This window comes from Rhincodon typus, chromosome 8, assembly GCF_021869965.1.
Source record: "Rhincodon typus isolate 14 chromosome 8, sRhiTyp1.1, whole genome shotgun sequence".
NCBI lineage: Eukaryota > Metazoa > Chordata > Chondrichthyes > Orectolobiformes > Rhincodontidae > Rhincodon > Rhincodon typus.
Window position 1 is genome coordinate 75,665,947 of NC_063339.1, and position 18,911 is coordinate 75,684,857.

The 18,911-nt window shown below is 42.2% G+C and overlaps 1 protein-coding gene across 8 annotated transcripts in view; it reads right to left on the reverse strand.

Annotated features, from left to right (window-relative positions):
- The window catches only part of rad51b (RAD51 paralog B), a 475,671-nt gene that overhangs the window by 329,311 nt on the left and 127,449 nt on the right, over window positions 1–18,911 (reverse strand). The gene's annotated exons all lie outside the window — the stretch shown is intronic.

The following is an 18,911-nucleotide window of genomic DNA, read 5'->3' on the forward strand; positions in this document are numbered from 1 at the left end:
GGCGTTCGCTGTACCGGAAGTGGCATACTGGGCGGCGGCGGATGTGACATCAGTGGAATCCGTGGGTGCTCCGAAAGTGGCCACATGGCCAATGACGGCGGGCACATTGTGGGGAAGGTCCTGGGTAGGGTTGGGGATTTGGGGGGGGTGGAAGAGGCCTGTGTTGGGTGGCAGGCACCAGTAAGTTTACTGTACTTACGGTTTTTAGTGTCCAATAAAGCTGAGTAGAATCGTGAGTTGAGGTTGTGGATCCTGCGAAGAATAAAAAACAGGAGAGGTCCTTTGCAGGTCTGGGAGAGGGAGGCTCTGAGCTGGGGTAGGCTTGATTGTAGTACCAGGAGATGTCGGCGCATTGCTGCGAGTATATGTTTGAGGAGTCTTAGGGAGAAACGTTTTTGAAGGATATCAATGTTATCAATGTGGCAGTTGTCGCAGTTGGGTCCAAATTGGGAAGGCCTAAATGTAGACTGTAGTCCATTGGGGATGATCCAGTTCTGTAGGCAGATACTCAGAAAGGCAAGAGATAGTAGGAACTGCAGATGCTGGAGGATCTGAGACAATAAGGTGTAGAGCTGGATGAACACAGCAGGCCAAGCAGCATCAGAGGAGCAGGAAAGCTGACGTTTCGGGCCTAGAAAGGCAATGCGGCTGTAGTACCTGGTTTGCTTCAGGGCGCGGTCGAGCAGTTTCAGGGCCAAAGAGATTACAGGAGGGTTGCAGTGGGAGAGAGATCCACTGAGGTCTTTCCGGAGGGAGGTGGGTAACTTCTTCAAGGTAGGCATCCTTAGAAGAGGCTTCGCAGTGGGGTTAAAATTGTTACAGAGACAATAGGAAGTGCCTAGACACAAAACGTCAGCTTTCCTGCTCCTCTGATGCTGCTTGGCCTGCTGTGTTCATCCAACTCTACACCTTGTTATCTAGGATTCTCCAGCATCGGCAGTTCCTATTATCTCTTCACTGACAATTGGTTCTGCAATGCTGGTTTTCAAGCTGGGCTTTACCCCTGAATTTCAATTTTGCATAGTCTGTTCCTTGGGTCCCAGTCCTGATCATTAATAAACACTGTTAACAGCTATGGCTCAAGTGCTGATTTTTGGTATGCCCCACTAGTGCAACCTGCCAATGCAAAAGGACCCATTTATTCCTGCTTTCAGTTTTCCATCTGTCACCCAGTCCTTAATCCACACCAGTGCGCCACTTCCTATCCCGTTTGCTTTAATTTTGCTTATTGAACTCTTGTGGGGGACTCTCAAAAGTCTTCTGAAAAAATCCAAGCATACTTCATCAATCTTGCTTGTAATATCCAGAACCTCATTCTCCAAAGCACCAGAACTCATTATGTCTACCCATGACTATTTGCAGATTGAAATATCCCAGGATTATTATATTACCCATGCTACAAGCTTCATTGATCGACTGATGAATACAATGCCCCACATTCTCACTACTGTTGGTGCCCAATAAACAACTCCTACCAATGTTTGTTGACGTTTCGGGTAGGGACCCTTCTTTAGAAGATTTCTGAAGAAGCTTTCTGACTCAAAATATCAACTTTCCTGCTCCTCTGATGCTGCCTGGCCTACTGTGATCCTGCAGCTCCGCACTGCGTTATCTCTGACTCCAGCATCTGCAGTTCTTACTAGCTCCTACCAATGTTAGCTGCCCTTTGCTGTATCTTAGCTCGACCCAAACAGATCACATATCTTTTCCTCCTAATTTCAGATTCTCCCTTACTAATATCCTGATCCCATCTCTAATCAGCACTACACCCTTTTGCCTATCCTTCCTAAATGTTGAATGTTTCGTTCCCAGTCTTCAGCATTCTGCAGCTATGTTTCCATAATGACAATTAGATCATACCCATTTAAATCTATTTGTGCCTTTAAATCGTTTACCTTCTTGCAAATGCTGGTGTGCATTCAGGTAGCATTAAATTTTGCCTTTTGACATTCCTCATTTTATGTTTTCTTGATGCTGAAGTTCATTTTCTCGGTTCCTAAGGTCAATTCCAATTTCTATTTTCTGTTCCCAGCTTTTCTTCCTTTCAATTTGAGCTACCCTCAGGGTCTTATTCCCTTGACAAGTTAATCCAATCCAAACAGCACATGCAAATCTCTCTGTGAGGATATGTATGATTCCTACCTGCTCCAAAACCAATCTGGAAATCTCATGTCCTCCTCACTGCATTAATTCTCCAAACAAGTATTTAATCCTACTCCTGTGCTCACCAGCACATGGCACTGGGAGTAATCCTGAGATTACTGCTCTTGAGATCTTGCTTTTTAATTTGCTTCCCAAATCCCTGAAGTCCGCTTTCAGGACCTCATCCCTCTTCTACCTATGTCACTGGTACCAATGCGGATGACGGCTTCTGGCTGTTCACTCTTCCCACAACATGTCCTACAACACTCAATGCCATCCTTGACCCTGGTGGCAACACTCCATCCTGGAGTCACCTTTACTGCTGCAGTCATGCCTATATGATCCTCAAGTTATAAAAACCCGATCACTATTGCTCTTCTATTCTTGTTCCTCCTCTCTTTCCATGCTACAGGTTTAGCTCCGGTTGCACTTCCCTGTGGAACCATCACCCTCAGCAGGATCCAAAAGGAAAAACGAATCAGTAAGCAACATCGACTCAGGAGACTCCTGCACTGCCTGCTTGGTTCTAACTGACTGGTTATCCATTTTATCTTTGCCTTCCACATCCCCAACCTGTGGTGTGATCAATTCCCTAAACATTCTATCCAAGTAGTTTTCTGCTTTGTGGATGCACAATAGTGACTCCAGCCTCTGCTCAAGTTCCAAACCCATAACTTAAGCTTCTGTAGCTGGTGACACTTCCTGTAGATGTTCATCACATACTGAAGGTTGTACATCGCACTTGACCGAGCTGAGTTGCCACACTATAACTTTAAAAGCGATTTCTTGCAATTAGAATAAGTTAGCAGTTTTTTACCAATCAACTTCTTCCTCCGTAGCAAATAGATGTAGAAAAAGGGGGTACCTCCTTCCCTTCTTCACACTCCTCCCTCACTCACCAAACTCCTACTTTACATTAGGTGCATGTAAAGCAGATCTCAACGCAGATCAAAACGATACTGAGCAAGCCACCCTTTCTAAAAAAAAAACATTTCTAATCAAGCCTTTCTAAAAACGACTGATTTGAGCTTATGAAAACCATTTCAAATTAGATACCTCATTAACTAGCTGCAGCTGCACTTAGTTAGTATAACCTCGTTTTAAGGCTCGTATAAAACTTAATTTATAGAGTAATTTTAATTATTACTAACTTAAATATAAAAGACTATAATTCAAATGGAAATTAACCCTAACTCTCTCACTCAATAGGTCTCAGTGTAAAACAGTAATGAGGAAGGTCTCTTTCTAACTTCTCTGGAAAAGAACTGATTCAAGCTTCTGAAAACAAGATAAAGCTAACTGTTTGCCAAGATCTCCAGCATCCTGACATCTGGAGCAGAAGATCTGCGTTTAAGTCCCACCTCAGGACGTGATGGCCATGGAAGATGTGTCATAACAGCCAAACATGCTGATTATCAATCTGTAAATCCTTCCAATCCGACTATAGCAGACATTAAGAGCAGAAGAATTTCCTAGTCAGCCAGAACCATATGATAGCTGCAGCACAACGACGTTCCCATGTTAAAATATTCCACGTGCTGCTTTTTGTCATGTATAGGTATCAGCTTTGTTCCATAATACTACTACACACACATTTCAATGAGATCACTATCCATTCTTCTAAACTCCAGGGAACATAAGCCTATAATAACTCAATTCCTCTTCATGACGACGATGAGAAATGAAGAAGGTTATTGCAAATTTTTAGAAAAAGTCTCAATGCCAAGATTCTCCTTCAATTGCTCATCCCTCAGTACAAAGTTAAGGTTTGGGCAATGAGCTTTACTTAGTCAGTCTCGCATGGCTCAAAGCCATTAACTTTGGTAACAGAATTTCTGTTTTGCAAGATGAGGTTCTGTGATAATCTAGTGACATCAGCAGTTAAATGCACAGTTTTTAAGCACAAGCTGATGTTTACAAATTCATACATAATATCACACACAAATAATAATAATGACTCCACTCAAAATAATAATCCCAATCAAATAGCTACTCTGAATGTCACGACAGAAAGTGGTTCCAAAACAACAGCAACATTTGGTGCTTTGTTAATCTGTGACCTTGACTTCAAAGCTATATATAGAGATGGCAATAACGTTTTGCATTGGACAAGGAGCTGCAACTTTATATTATCACAATGAACTCATTGAACAAACACAGCTGCTTAACTCTATTCAAGATCATCAGAATTTCAAACCTACCTATCTCAATTTCCTCAGTAATTCAAGCCCAGCTGAAAACCTGGCAGCCATTTTGAATGCTGTCAAAATGTATGACACTATTATATTTTCAGTTCAGTAGGATCCAAAAATTTAGACAATCATAACAGATGTCAATTTTCTTTTCACAACACTGCACTGTAAAGTGACAATCTGAAGCTCTCGTCATTAAAAACTTATTGATCCCAGGTCAACTGAAAATATCCAAATTGAGATCGGTAGATTTTTGTTAGTCAAAATTATTCCTCTTTACGGAACCAAGCCAATAGCAGTAGTATAACCGAATGACCAAACAGACATGAGAAGCTGAATGGTCTCTTACTGTCCCTATGCTCTTGTTTGGGAAACTGCCTAAAGGCGTGAATACTTCATGGAGTATCTAACACTGCACTTGCAGCCTTCAGTTATGTGGGACAATGGCTTGCACCCTGGTGGTCAAACTTCACATGAAGTCTCTGCCACACTTGCTGCTGATGAGGGAAGTGTACTGAGAAGGCATAGAATTAAATTGAATGATTTATTTTCACTTGTATTTAACAAATAAATAGTGAGAAGTGTAATATGTCGCTCAGCTCCGGCACCATTTTGAGTTACAGAAGATATTAAGACATAAATAAAGCAGAGTTCTTCTTTTCTTGTGCTCCTCCTCCTCCTGCCGAGTGAAGACAGATGTGAAATACTCATTTAACACTCCACCAATATCCTCCAGTTTCACACAGAGATTGCCCCCTTGGACCCTAACTGGCCCTACTCTTTCCCTGGTTATTCTTTTCCCTTTGATATGCTTGCAGTTCGTCCTAATCTTGCCTGCTAGCATTTTCTCATGCCCCTCTTTGCTCTCCCAATTGCTTTCTCAAATTCTCCCCTGCTGAATTCACTGGCCTGTATTTTCTCTGGGCCTTTTCTCCATCACTCAAGCTTTTCAATTTCCCTCACCTTTCTGATGCCCCTCTGTAGATATTGGGGTATCTACGTAACAGAAATATCAAGTCCAAGAGTATTTAACTCTACTGTTTAGAATTCTATGACCATTGTGCATCATCAGAAGACCGCAAGATACTTCGTATCTGATTCTGCCTTCTCAGTGCACTGCCCTGTAGATGACCCTGTGGTGAAATCCATATCCCATATATTCAATTATACCAGGGAAGACAGTGAAAATGTAACATTCAGAGCACACTGAGTTCTAAGAATTGTTAGGTGGTCACATTTAAATCCTCCAGGTAATAGGGCGCAGGTTTTCAATATGTCCCTGAAGTGGTGTTCAATGAAAACAAGAGATCAAACGGCAATTTATTTGAAGATTGAGATGAACTGGTTCCAGTTTATAGATGACTGTACTGCTGGGAACTATCCAGTGAGAATCAAGAGCAGTCTTTTTTTATTTCATTCACAGGATGAGGGCATCGCAGGCTAGGCCAGAATTTATTGCCCATTAATTGCCCAATGGGCAAGTTAAGAGTCAACCACACTGCTGTTTCCCGGAGTAACATGTAGGCCAGAACAGGTAAGGATAGCAGTTTCCTTCCCTAAAGGACATTAGTGAAGGATGGATTTTTCCAACAAGTGACAGTGGATGCATAGTCATCATTGGACTCTTAATTCTCAGATTTTTACTGATTAGAAATTCCACCATCTGCCATGGCAGGATTTGAACCCCGGTCTCCAGAACATTGCCTCGGTCTCTGGATTACCAGCGATAATAACACTAGGCTGTTACCTCCCCTGCTGAGCAGTTGTATGTAGTCAGATCCCAAAAGTAGCCCTGGAGAGCTGCAAAAGTGAGAAAGTTGCTGGATCTCTGTTGGAGGAAAAAATGAGGGGCTCAGGGAAGCCTGTGGTCATTAATATTTCAGGGCAGCCGAGACAGTGGGGTTTGAAAAGCCACAAGCAGCATTTGCTGCAAAAGTATAGCACAGGCACAAACCAGAGGAATCTTTTACCTCAGTAAAGTTGTCTGTTGGTGAAAAACTGTAGTTTTTCCCATGAAAAAAGAACTGGAGTGGTTTCAAAGTCCAGGACAGCAGCTTGATCGATTTGTACAGGACCAGTTGCTGAGGAAGGCCTTGACAAAACAGCTCGAGTGACTTTCAAAGCCCAAATGGCAAACTGAAAAACAGTAATTCTACCGAGATTTGATAACCCATTAACGTAAGGGGAGGGGCGACAGGTGTTTTGCTCAGAAATCCCTGGGATCTGTCTTGATTGCATTTACTACCATTAAAATGTGCTGTGGGGTGTTCGATCAAAGTATATTCCCCACATTTACAGCAAGTTAATTCTGGATGTTAGAAGTAAGATGTACATGTAATGTAGATCATGTTACTATTCTAACGTGCATAGTAAAGTCCTGTTGTTGCTTAAAACCACGGATTATTGTGGCTTTATCCTCTCAGTGAGCCCCTTGATTTTCAATTTTGCCGACTTTAAAGGTTACTGGTCCCTAATCAAGTCATAACAAAGCTGGTGGTCTGGTCTGGGATCAAAACAACCTTCAGGTTTAAAATAGCTCTACTGTGATTACAACAGCAAAATATTACACATGCTGGCAATTTGATATAAAAACAGAAAATGCTCAAAGTACTCAGTAGTTCACGCAGCATCTGTGGTGAGAAACAGTTGACATCTCAGGTCTGTCTGGTTTTGGGTGGGACAATGGGAGTAGAACGAAATATCAACATGTGCCACGCTTTGTAACATAAAGCAAATGTGCCAGGCAAGTGATTGACCACAAGGGAGGGCTGGCACCACCAGTGGAAAATGTGAACTGTATTAGCATAAAACAGGCTTATACTTCAAAGTCCTTGTTGAAAACTACCATCAAGCATAAAACTTTCATAGCATGAAGAGCTGCAAATCGCTGCCAACAGTGGCAGACTTCCCATGCGCTCGCCCTGAAAATCCTTCATTGGAAAGAAAGACTTGCATTTATGTAGCACATTCCACAACCTCAGGATATCCAAAACACTTCATAGCCAATAAAGTACTTTTTGAACCTTGCTTACTGTCATAATGTAAGAAATATAGGTCCAATAGTGTGCACAAACAGAAATGAGGTTGTCAGTGTTGCACTGAGATGCCTGCTCGGATTACACGCTCAAATCTCCAGAGTGGGACTTGACTCCATGCCCTTCTAACTCAAAACAAAGAGTGCTACCTACTAATTCATGGCCAACAACTCCAGCTTGTTTCTAGCCAGACCTTCACTGAAAGCTCCACAAATAACTCTCATATTCCCTTTTAATCCCTAAGAAACTCTGAGGATCCATTCTGAGGAAGGGTCACTGGACTTGAAATGTTAACTGATTTCTTACCACAGATGCTCTGTTCGATGTGATCCTGAACTATGGTTCATTTGGTTTAGCTCAGTGAGTGACACTCACTCAGAAACATAATGTTGTGGATTCACACTCTACTGCAAGATTTGCCTATGCAATATGGATGAACACAACAGTGGAGTAATGAGGGTTGTTGCTCTGAGAGAGGTGTTGCTTTCTGCATCAGCTATCTAATGCTGTTTCTATTTGGTAATTCCACTGAGCCTTTTCAACGCCCACGCCCTTCATCCAACACCCTACCACTTTACATCTGGACAGAGGGGTTAATTTTTAATGAGTATGCTTTCATTGCAGACATTTGTTGCCTATATTCCCAACTGACCTTGAGAACAGTTAAGAATCATCTATACTGCTCTAGATCTGAAGTTAGATCAGACCAGGCAAGACTTGTAGACTTCTAGACTCCTAGTAAAACTGCGATCGATTTAGCCATCGGAAGCAAATATTCCACTGGCTGGAGTCATAGCTGGCACAAAGGAAGATGGTTGTGATTATTGCAGGTCAGTCATCTCAGCTCCAAGACATCTCCTCAGGGTAGTGTCTGAGGCCTAACCATCTTTAGCTGCTTCATCAGTGACCTTCCCTCCATCATAAAGGTCAGATGTGGGGATGTTTGCCAATGATTGCACAATGTTCAACACCTTCCACAACTCTTCAAGTACTGATGCAGTCCATCTTCGGATGCAACTGGCTCTGGACAATATCCAGGCTTCCGCCAACAAGTGACAAAGAACATTCGTGCCACTCAAAGTCAGGTAATGACTATCTCCATTAAGAGATGATCTAGCCACTGCCTCTTGACATCCAATGGTACTGTTATCATCGAATCCCCCATTATCAACATTCTTGGGATTATCATTGACCAGAAACTCAACCAGACTCACCACACAAACACAGTGGCTACAAGAGCAGGTCAGAGGCTAGAAATACTGTGGCGAGTAACTCACTTCCTTATTCCCCAAAGCCTGAGGCACAAGTCAGGAGTATGATTCAATATGCCCCACTTACGTGGATGGGTGCAGTTCTAACAACACGCAGGAAGTTTGACACCATCCAGGACAAAACAGCCACTCGATTGGCACTACTTACACAAGTGACACTATCAAAAGATGCACTGCAGAAACTCACCAAAGATCCTTCGACAGCACTTTCCAGACCATGACCACTTTCATCTAGAAGGACAGGAGCAGCAGATACATGGGATACCACCATCTGTGAATTCCCCTCCAAGCCACTCATCACCCTAACTTGGAAACATATCGCCGTTCTTTCACTGTCACTAGGTCAAAATCTCGGAATTCCTCCCTAATGGCACTGTGGATCTACCTACAGCATGTGGACTGCAGCAGTTCAAGAAAACAGCTCACCACCACGTTCTCAGGGGCAACTAGGGACAGCTAGCCAGCACGCGCACGTCCCATGAATGAATAAAATAAAACTTCCATGTCTTAATTTTTAGTTCTGGCACCGTTTTTACACCAACTGATGATATTTCAGGGTCACCATTACAGAGACTAGCTTTGAATTGGACTGAAATATTTTTAATCATTGAATTCCATCAGTTGCTGTGGTAGGATTTAGACCTACTTCCCCTATGCATCAGCCTTGGCCTGTGGTTACTAGTCCAGTGACCACTATGTTGCTGTCTCCCCCATAACCATTTCAATTTCTGACAACTTTTCAAGTCATTGATTAAGGTACAGGAAAGGATGCAACCCAGAAGAAAAAGCAATGAAAACATGTTATCTGGACAACGGCACTAAGTCATCAACACATCCATTGGGAACTGGGAGGATTTACTTCAATGTGACATTTCACATACCTGCAGCAACAATAACATATTTTAGGAATGCATTCAAGCACCATGCTTCTGTATTAGATACTGAAGTTCCCTTCAAATGTCTTTTTAAATGAGGCTCCTTGGTTATTCAAATGGCTACTCTGGTGCAGGGACTCACCGTCTATTTCTCCTTCACTGCAAATGCTACTTTCTTTACACTGACTTGTTTTGATTAAAGAAGAACACAGGTACTGTCTTGTAGCTGAGACAGAAGCTACAGGGAACAAATAGATAGGTTCGGCTCATCAGCCTTGACAGTCATTGCCTTGAGTGTAAGGTGAGGGTTAAACAATATAAATAATGGGACAGAAATAGAAAAGTTTTGTGTGTATCAGAGCAACAAGGTCAAGGATGTGAAAGGCAATTACGGAACCATATCAAGTTTCATCAACTGAAATGAGTTACCAGGGTGAAAAGTATAAGGGCACTGGATTGATTGGAGTTAGACACTTGAATGAGAAGGTGATAGGGGTAGGTGTTCTGGGAGGATGAGACACAATGCAGCACCCATGTAAAAGCATTGCTGAGGGTTAATACCTCATTTAGAACTCCCTGGTCAATCTCTCCTCATTTGTCCTTGATTAGGTCGGTTCCCCGTTCTAGCCAGGGAAACAGTCGGATCAAGTTCTCCCTAACTCCCTCTCACACTTGGTCTGAACCTGAAAATCTAGGATTAACTCTGGATTAAACTTTCTCCCGAAATTATGGTATCCTGCTCCAGGAGAGACAGAATAGCACTGGTGAAACCACTGCTTATTTCTCCATGCTTCATGGTCCTGTGTTTTCCTCTTAGTTGCTTGTAGGACACTCTCCCTTTTGACGTCAAGCTGTCATTATTTTTTCTCTCGCTTGCGCAACATTTTCTTTCAAACACCTCGTAAGCAAGTTCGTAAATCTTAGAATATGATCAATGCAGCCAGCTTTGTTGCCTTTTTTTGATATTCGCTAACAATGCTGAAGCAAGTATAGCATTTCTTAGCAGAGTATATATGAATAACTATATACTAAATATGAATATTGTTCACCAAAGAACTGGGGATATTTTATATGCTACGCTCTGTGATAAATGGAAATTAACAATTAGGGATGGGCAATTAATGCTGGTCAGCCAGCGATGTCCGCATCCCACAAATAAATAAAAAAAATTGCACAGTTTTTGGCCACAATACTCCAATCCTCCTTGGATATGCGGGTGGTATCAGAGATCTGGAAAATTAAAAATGTTACAACTCTCTTCAAAAAATGAAAAGGGAAAAGCCCAGCAATTAGTCAGTTTTAATTAAAAGGCAACAATTTAGGATAAAATTAAAAGTCTGCCCAAAATTGTTTGTTAAAAATTAATTTTGTGTGGCTAATCTGATTGAATTTATCTGATGAAGACACAGGGAGCGTGGATGGTTCATGCTGCGTGCATGGATTTTAATCAATTTATTAGCTGTGGGATCAAGGAGAGCTGTTAAATGGACATTGGTGTGATATGCATATGGCATTAGCTATGGAACAGAAAGCAAAGAACAGTCAGTGGTTAAATAAAAACCAAAAGAACTGCAGATGCTGTAAATCAGAAATAGAAATTGCTGAAAAAGCTCAGCTGGTCTGGCAACATCTGTGGAGGGAAATCAGAGCTAACATTTCGGGTCCTTCCTCAGAATTTGTTTTTTTAATTACAAGTTCAGGGTTCGATCTGAGAGCATGGAGTGCAGTCAGTTCCCAGGAGGATAGGTTGGAATGGTGGGGAGGGAGGTGGGGAGGAGGTGGCTGGATGGAGAAAGGGTCACTGGACCCAAAACGTTAACTCTGATTCCTCTCCACAGGTGCTGCCAGACCTGCTGAGCTCTTCCAGCAATTTCTTTTTGTTTCCAATAATTGGTGGTTGTTTTCCCAGACAGAAGTGTCAGTCATGTTCCCAGGGGACAGTGTTAGAATTGCTAATTTTAATGACCTGGGTTTGGGTGTCAGTACAGATTATAATCTCAAAGTTTGCAGACGACATAAAACTCATATTACACAGTCAGAAGGACAGTAATAGACTTCAGGAAGACATAGACATAGACTAGTGTTAAAAGGACAGACCGAGGCAACGTAATGCAATACGATGATTTGTTTTGGCAGGAAGAATGAAGAGAGGCAATATAACCTAAACAATACAATTTTAAGAGGGCTGCAGGTACAGAGAGACCTTAGTGTGTAAGTATACAAGTCTTTGTAGCTGGCAGGCAAAGTTGATAAGATTATTAAATAAAAAAGAGGCTAATTGGCTTTATAAATAGAGGCAGAGAGTACAAAAACAAAGAATTTGCACTAACCTTAGCAAGCAGTCTGCAGAGACAGTATTGTATTATATTCTGGGCACCCCACTTTAGGAAAGAAATCAAGTCCTCCAAGAGTAACTCAGTTATGCCAAGAGACTAGTGAAGTTGGGATTAGTCTACTTAAAGCAGAGTTTTGATGGAGCAAATAAGGAGAAGCGGATTCCAGTGGCTAAAGCGATGGAAAGTGGAGATCATAGATTTAAAGGTGATTGTCAAAATAAACAGGGAAGAGATGAGGGAAGAGAAATTTACACAAATTGTTGAGATTGGAATTCAGCTGTCTGAACGGATGTGGAAGACGTTTCAATAACAATTTCAGAAGGGAACTGGATAAATACCCAAACAATGGTCATTACAGTGGCTAGCACTGCTGCCTCACAGCGCCAAGGACCCGGGTTCGATTCCACTCTTGGGTGACTGTGTGGAGTTTACATATTCTCCCGGTGTCTGCATGGGTTTCCTCTGGGTGCTCTGGTTTCCTTCCACAGTTCAAAGATGTGCAGGTTAGGTGGATTGGCAATGGGAAATTGCCCATAACATCTGGGGACGCGTTGGATAGGTGGATTAGCCATGGGAAATGCAGAGTTACAGGAATGGGGGGATAGTGGGTCTGGGCAGGTTGCTCTTCAGAGGGTCAGTGTGGTCTCGATGGACGAATAGCCTGCTTCCACACCTTAGAGATTCTATGAGAAAATTGGTAGAGGCTACGAAGAAAAAGAAGGATGGAACTAATTGGATAATTCTACCAAATAATCAAATGGACACCTTCTGTTCTATACCAATGTGCCATGCCACAACCTCCCTCCTGCTTCCAGCCCCCAACCCTCAATCCAAAAGAACATAAGAAATTGATGCAGATGTAGTCTATAGTTGGCCAGATCTCAAGCTATCGTTGCCCAACATTCATAAAACACTATGTTACCAAAGCATTTGGAGGGTAAATATACACTTTGCTACTCAATCAGTCAATTCTCGACTGACACTCAAATGTCCAATATTTTTCTAATAACAGAAGTAAATTTTAGAAAAAAAAAATACGTCTTTGATTTTTCTCTTCAGTTGTTTGTAAGTGTCCTGGAGATTACACTCCAAATCCTGCAGAATCCAACACAATTTGCTTGACAACCCTTAGCACCAGCCAAACCTCAACAATCCAGTCCTCAAAGCTGAGGCAACACAAACTTCTTTGCTCTTCCCAGAGATCTGGAAAGGGCAGGACAGGACTATCTGAGTGGAGGATCAATCCGAACATCTTCCTTGGAAGGAAGCAGTATTCAACACTCTCTTGAGTATGAAAGATTAAGGGATGAAGTGTTTAAGATCATTACTGGATTTGATGAGGTAGATTGCCATTGCGTCTGGTAAGTAACTTTCTCACACTGAGAGAAACAAAAAATCTGGAATGTTTTGCCTTAAAGGTTTGAGACTGGGGTGGGGGGGAGGTGGTGGTGGGGGAGTGTCAATTGAAAATTTCAAACCTAAGTTTGCAAGATTCTTGTATGGCAGTATAATAAAGGAGTACAGAACAGAGGCAGTAGATGTTGAAAGCATATACCAGCCATGATCTAATAGAATGGCAAGACAGGCTCAGAGACTGAATGGTCTATTTCTGTCCTCTGTTGAAAAGATGTGATCAGATAAGCAACTTCAGACCTTAGCAGATTGATAAGAACTCTGACATCAAAGGGATTTCTGGGCTCTGAGCCGATATATATCAGTAACTACCAGAGAATGGACACCTCTTGGGTATGCACTTCAGTGTCTAATACATGCAATCCAACAGCATAAATGGATGAAGAATGCAGAACTGGCTCACATCACACTGGTACACAGAAACAAACCACAAATGTGAAGCTAGTATAAATGTTTCAACCTTCAGCCAAGCAATCATGAAAAATATTTGCATATGTCGAAAGCTGCAAATGGTTTTGAGAAAATAACAAATTAGATATGCATTAAACAAGCAACTGCTGTTAACTAAGCAATCACGTACTTGAATTCAAGCCACAGTATAAATTTATTGCTACCCTTCCTTCTATGCCGACTCTTATCAGAATGCTTAGGCACTGAAGTGGCAACTAGTGAGGTTTGAACATCTTCAATAGTCAGTGAAGTTCAACCAGACAAAACAACTGCATTTCATGGCACCTATAACAAAACAAAGCATTCCAAGACACCTCACAGGAACAGTGTCAAGCAAAATGGAGGAACGAGGTCAGATGGACAACAACTTGGCGGAAGAGGCAGATTTTAAGGAGCACCTTAAAAGGATGGGAAAAGAGGTGATGAGGTTAGGGGAAGGAATTTCAGAGCTCGGTGCCTAAGAAGCAGAAGTTATCGCTGCCAATACAGAAACAATAAAAATTGGAGCTACAAAGGAGACCAAAATTGTTGGAAGAGAGTTTCTTTGTAAATTTGTTCACAGCATATGGCTGTGGAGGTGGTAGTGAGCTGCTATCTTGATCCCACAACCGCCCATGGTAGATAGCTGCACCACAGTGCTGTTAGCAAGGGAACACCAGGATTTGTAGAAAAGTAAAGGAATGTTGACATAGTTTCATGTCTGAATGGTGAGTGGCTTGAGAGGGAACATGCGGAACATGCAGGTTTCCCATACTGCTGCTATCCTTGTCCTTCCAGATGGCAAAAGTTGCGGGTTTGGAATGTGCTGTCGTAGTAACCTTGGCAAGTTGCTGCAGTATATCTTGTAGACGGTACACACAGCGAGAATGTGTCTGATGAAATTCCCCAACTCCCCATCAAACATGATCTTGGACTCCCATCTAGTCTGGCAGAAGTGGAAGCTGCCATTACAAAAATGAAAATGGAAAAGCAACAGAAGGAGACAGAATTTCAGTAGTGATTTTCAAACTTGGAGGAGCAGAGCTTACCTGGTATTTCCTTCACTGCTCCAAAAAATCTGAGACCAAGAAGAAATCCCTGCCGATCTCAGGAATGCTGTCCTCAAGAAATGCGACAAAGTGGATTGTGGGAACTAACACAGAATCTCCTACACTCCATCACCAGGAAGGTTATCGCCCGAACCCTCACTAGGCACCTTCTCCCAGTCTAAAGGAAATCTTTCCTGACAGCCAGTGTAGCTTCCAACCAAACCATGGAACTATGGACATAAAATGCCAGGAACAATAACACCCTACATAGCATCCACTGACCTGACCATGGCTTTTGACGCAGTCAACCAGGAAGTGCTATGCAAAGACCAGCTGCCCAGTGAAATTCATCCCCCATCTTCTCCACAACAAGATGCCAGAGATGGCCCTCACCTACAATAGCAATATGACAAGATCTTTTGGAGATCAAGTAGAGATATGATACTGCCTCCACCGTTTTCTCCACCTTCATTGTCACCATTCTTCATCTTGTCAAGAACAAGCTTCCCAGTGGTGTGGACTTTGTCTACAGGATGGATAGAAAACTTTTCAATGTCAACTGGTTGAAATCCAAGAAGAAAATGACACCAACCTTGCTTGTGGAATTTGAGTATGTGAATGGCAATGTCATCTCTGCACTCTCAGAAATATCTTCAACCACACTCAACTCCTTTGCGGAAGCATACCAAAGAATTGGCCTCAGCTTAAATTTCAAGAAGATTCAAATTCTTTACCAACCCATTCCGGTCCACTGCTCCATTGAGGTCAACTGAGAAATCCTCCCAAACATCTTTCCATCTTTCCCTTCTCTGGGAAGTTACCTCTCATCTAAGGCTGACGTCAACGCAGAGATTCAACATCGCATCCAATCTGTGAGCACTGCCTTTGAACAGCTAGGAATGAGAGTCTTCGATGACCGTGATATCTGTGCTAATACCAAAAGCGTTGTTTATAAGGCAGCCATCATTCCAGCTCTTTTATGTGGCTTTGAAACTTGGAATACATATTTAACCACCTCAAGACCCTCAAGAAATACCATCTACACTGCTTAAGAAGGATTCTCCATATCAGCTAGGAGAATAGACATACAAACATCAGTTTTCTTGTAGCAGCCAACAGCACTAGCATCAATGCCATGATCATCCAAAACCAACTCCACTGGGCCAGTCACATACTTAGGGTGCCTGATGGCCGAAGCAAATCTTCTTCGCCTAGCTCAAGGAAGACCTCGAATAAGAGGAAGACAGAAGAAGCCTTTCAAAGACTCCTGAAGGCTTTCCTCAAGGAATGTAATATAGATGTAACCACACAGGAGACTCTCATTCGAAGAAAACCAACTTGGAAGAACATGTTCTTCAAGAACACCGTCAGCAAGAAGAAGCATGTAAAAGGACTTGGAGAGATTAATGCTAACAATTTCAAGGCTAAGGACCACTTCCACCTCCCAGAGATACCTACCAAATGAGAGGCTTTAGGATTAGGCTCACCAACCATGCAAGGTCCTACAGACCACGCAAGACCAGTGACACAAAAATTCCTAGGAGGGCAATCAGACTTGTTAGTGAGCGATTATGGATGACACACTGCTTTACTGTTTGTCGGTGGTGAGGGGAGTGAATGTTAAAGTTAACAAGTTTAGGGGAACCTGGAGGCAATTTACTTGTATCAGATTACCAATCTGCTCTTGTAAACACAATATTTATATGACTGGTCAGTTCGATAAAATGTTGATGGTAGTGAATTCAGTGATGCTAATATCATCAAATGTCAAAGGAGAAACATTAAATTCTCTCTTGTTGGAGATGATCATTGCCTGGCAGTTGAGTGGCACAAATATTACTTGTCAGTTATCAGTCCAGGTCTTGCTGCATTTGGACATGGCTGCTTCAGTACCTGAGGAGTTTTCAAATACGTGGTGAATATTATACAACCATCAGGGAACAACTTCACTTCCAACTTTTAAATGGAGGGAAGGTCATTGACGAAGCAACTGAAGATGGTTGGGCCTGGGGCATTACTCCAAGGAACTAGAGCTCTTGAGGTGCACTAGTGTCCCTACCTTTGAGTCAGGAGGCAAGGGTTCAAGTCCCAACTGTTCCAGAGGTGTATAATAACATCACTGAACAAGTTGATTGGAAAATATTTACCCCAAAGAACTTCTGCAGCCATGCCCTGGGACTGAGATAGCTGACCATCAATAACCACAGCTATCGTCCTTTATGTTAGGTATGACACCAAATAGTTAAAAGTTTTTCCCCACAATTCCCATTGGCTCAGGTTTTGTTTGGGCTTCTTGATGTGTCACTTAATCAAATGCAGCTTGATATCAAGCGCAGTCAGTCTCACCTCACCTGTAGAGATAACACTTCTGTCAATGTTTGAACCAAGGTTCAAGTGAAATTGTGAGCTGAATGGCCCTTGCAGATTCCAAACTGAATAAGAGTAAGCCAATATTGCTGAGCAAATACCACTTGATAGCACTCTTGAGGGCCTCTTCAATTACTCTGCTGGTAATTGCATGGACTGATCATATGGGAATTAACTAGGATGGATTTGCCCTGCTTTTTATTGAAGGGACATACCTGGCAAATTTTCTAGTTTTCTGGCTGCACTGGAGCAGGGGTGCAGCTAATTCTGGAACACAGGTTTCAGTATTATTAATGAATATTGTTATAGCCATAGTCTTTTCAGTGTCTAGTGCCTTCAGCCAGTTCTTGACATCATGTGTACTGAATCAAATTAGCTAATGTCTGGTATAACTGACACTGGGGACCTCAGGAGGAAGACAAGATGGATTATCTAATCGGTGATGCGGAGTATGAATGCAAATACTTCAACTCTGCCTATTGCAAAAATGTGCTCGATTATCCCATTGATATTTGTGGAGCCTCCTCCACTGAGTTAACTGTCCACACCATTCACATCTGAATGTGCAGTGTTGCAGAGCTTAAATCCGATTATTTGGTTGTGGGATCACTTAACCCTTTCTATTTAATGCTGCTTTTAATGTTTCGTATGCAAGTAGCCCAGTGTTGTAGCTTCACCAGGTTAACACCTCATTTTCAGGCATGCTTGAAGCTGCTCTTGACATGCCCTCCTGCTCTCTGCATTGAACCAGGTTTGGTCTTCCAGCTTGGTGGTAAAGATAAAGTGAGAAATATGCTGGGCCATAAGGTTACCGATTGTGGTTGAATACAACTCCTTTACTTTGATAGGCCTCATAGATGCCAAGTTCTGAGTGTTTGAAGGATTGTTTGAACATAATGGAGAGTATCGTCCATTTGAAAGGTTGCATATTTGGAGGAGGCTACAGAAAAAAGGGAGAGTCGTGGCCATGGAGGAATGCTAACAACAGAGTTCAAAGTTTAAGATCAAGGTCTGCCAAGCACACAGCATGGAATTTGGTGAGAGTTAAGATACAGAAAGAGATTTGGGTGAGTTCAAGTTTGCAAAAGGTAAGAGTGGAGACATCAATGGTCAGCTTCATGTTGTTTTATTGACTCAGAAACTATAGCACTGGAGGAGCCATTTAGTCCTTTGTGTTTGTATTCCACCTAAAGAGCTTTGATATCAACACTAACTCCTGCCCTTCCTGCTGCAGTTAGGAATTGTAGAGCTGTGTAGCAAGAATCTTATCACAAAGAATCGTTCAAACTAGGTTTGCACAATGAGCAAAGTTGACTCATCAAACAGCAGCGGGCTGCAAAGGACCTGTTTGGCTCTATTTGGATCACTAAACTTCACAGGGGTGGAGAACAAGGTCTGCTTGGTTCAAATCCCCTAATGCCATAAATAGCATTTTGGAGTCAAAATGACTCAGTTTGCTGCTGAATTTGCTATAAGTTAATGTGGAATTGCAGTGATGAGAAAATAAATACTTGCACTCCTATTGCATTATCTTGGCCCAAGATGTTACAAAGTGGCATGGGTAGATGGTGACATAGTGGTAATTTCACTAGACTAGTAATCCAGAGGCCCAGACTAATACACTGAGGACTCACTAAGGGTCTTCAAACCCCACCAAGGCAAAGGTATGGTTGCAATTCTGAGAAGGTTCTTTTTATAAAAAGAAGTCAAAGGTCATCCTAAATAGTGAATCAAAGTCATGTTCCAGGAAGACATTTGGTCCCAGTCAAGTGCCTAGTAGGACACCATTGATATGAATGGAT